This window comes from Notolepis coatsorum, assembly GCF_963971535.1.
Source record: "Notolepis coatsorum genome assembly, chromosome: 12".
NCBI lineage: Eukaryota > Metazoa > Chordata > Actinopteri > Aulopiformes > Paralepididae > Notolepis > Notolepis coatsorum.
In genome coordinates, this window is record NC_140176.1 from 87,287,918 (window position 1) to 87,290,437 (window position 2,520).

At 39.0% G+C, this 2,520-nt stretch overlaps 1 long non-coding RNA gene across 1 annotated transcript in view; it reads right to left on the reverse strand.

The window, feature by feature from the left end:
- Positions 1-698: 698 nt before the first annotated feature.
- LOC311238437 overlaps positions 699-2,520 on the reverse strand; it is a 7,667-nt gene continuing 5,845 nt past the window's right edge. Inside the window, exon 7 of the long non-coding RNA XR_014620360.1 lies at positions 699-895. This is a non-coding gene — a long non-coding RNA (uncharacterized lncRNA). The remainder of the gene's footprint in view (positions 896-2,520) is intronic.

Genomic DNA, 2,520 nt, shown 5'->3' on the forward strand with positions numbered 1-2,520 from the left:
ACTGTTATTTTACAGGTTTTCCCATAATTATTACAATCAAACTCCTTCAATTAAGTGACAGAACTTAAAGTTCAGCAGTGAAACACTGTTATTTCACAGGTTTTTCCTCAATTATTACAATCAAACTCCTTCAATAAAGTGACAGAACTCAAAGTTCAGCAGAGAAACACTTTTATTGTACAGATTGTTAGAAACAAAAAGCTTCAGGTGTTAACAAACGATCAGGATTGTAAAACTGCTTTATTTTGGAAGCAAGTGTGCTGTATAAAACAGATTCAAATGATTTAAAACTTTAGCTTGCAGTGTTTGTTCAAATATAATGTTTAAATACAGTATGTAAAGTTAAAAACCTATAGAAGTACAATCTAAACACTATTTATGGATCAATATGCATGGCAGCTGCCACCATTGGTGTGTGAATGTGTGTGAATAGGTGAATGAGAGGCCATACGCGCTTTGGATAAAAGCGCTATTGCTATATAAGTGCAGTCCATTGAACATAACATAATGGCCAAGTAGTAAATTAAACTTTATGTCCACAATTCTGAACTATCCCTTCAATGTCATCAGATGATTTCAACTTTTAAAAGCGGAGAAAGCAACATATTGTGCTGTTGAACCGAGGGGGTTGTGGTCAGGTCTACAGTTTTTTAGCTTTACCATTTCAGTTTTATATTGTTTTCCACAATATTCTCCCGACCCCTGGGGGCTCCATAATATATGTGAACATTATACTGTTTAATTCAGAATCCCAACTATACAGTGTATTACTAAGTAAAAATCAAAACATACCACACCACAAAAGGTCAATGAATCAGTGGCACAAGTGAAGAGCAGATAAGGAACAATCCTCCAGATTGGCAGTAATCAGCTGGATCCTTGGTGCATGGTGCATCTGGGAAAATGAAAAAAAAGGACACTATGATTCACTGGAAAGTCCGGGACTGTACATTAGGAGGGGGTGGGTGGTAGGAAAAAAGATATATACGGTGGGGAGGAGACTGTCTACAGATACACCTGTGTGATGTTGCTACGGAGTTAAGCTAATAAACGTATACTATACTCACAACCACAGCAGGGGACACAACTATTTTGTTACCCTGCCATGTGGCGGACAGACCTCGCAAATGTCACTCGCCCAATAGCCTCCAGCTGCAACCACTCGAGTCCCTGAGTGATGACTGCTTGGCGCCGCCTCGGTAGAAAAAATTCCCTTTTCATGATATTTGGCGCCTCTGATTGGCTCAATTTTGTTTCAATCTGTATGCATCTACAAATCATATTATACCAGGTAGTCAATTCCGTTAGACTGCGAATCAAATTGACGGATCTCCCCAATCAAATTGACGGAAATCCGTCTTGAGACGGAACACTTTAATGCCTGCATTCAACATCGATTATCTATTGTTCAGGATGTAGGAACGTTATACTTTTTCATTCATACAAAAATACAAAAATACCTTCTAGAATATAAGTATGTTTTATCATTTCCTGTAGTAATTCCTAGAACGTGAGTTATAGACCTAAATGCATCGATTGCCGTTTATTCCCTAGACACGCTATATTAAAAAATTCAACTGTATATGATCGTATACGTTATGCGTCATCATGCACGGAGGAAAGGGGGGGGGGGCGGCGTTTATAATTACGTGATCGTCAGTAAATGCTTTATGTAGTATGGGTGATATATTGATCAGATGGTTTGCAGTGAAATGAATAAATTGGGCTGAAAATAACCAGGGTTTAGCCCAGTCAGATTTAAGGCTTTAAGACTTTTTAATGCCAATCAGAATTAAATTTAATACCAATTTCACGATAACAAAATGGCAAAAATCATGGGTACTCTCAGTACTCATTCAAGGGTACTACGACTATGCCTGCACCTCATGGTACCAAAGCACCTCAAAGGCACTAAAAACAAGATTACAAACATCACAAAACAAACTGGTCAGACTACTGCTTAACCTCACTCCTAAAACCCACTTTACCCCTGCCCACATTCAAAACCGCTCTTAAAGAGCACCTACGGGAGACTGCAATTCGAAACTGGCCACCGTAAATGTCCACCCCCCCCCCCCCCCTCCTCCTAATGTACAGTCTCATCCCCATCATATATATATAATATTTTCTGTTAGGATCTCTGGGTAACAGTACTGTATATTATTTGCATATCGTATATGTCACAAATGTAACAGTACTACAGTATATACCTGTATGTCATGTATGTCCCTATGCCATAAATGTCATGATGTCATGTATGTTTTTACTGTATTTATTTCTGTATATGTTCGGACAGAGATACGGGATGGTTTGAAAGCTCGGCGTTGCTAATAAATATTTTTAATATTTTTTTATAAACTGCTCAAAGCGGCATTATTTCCGCCGTTGGGTGATCACAGCGCCTGCGCACCATCCCGTATCTCTGTCCGAAACCCTCGTGCAACTGTGAGCACATTTGTAATGTCTCTGTGATACTTGTATAACGAACGGTTCGGCCAGAACCAGTCCTTCAGGGTAAAT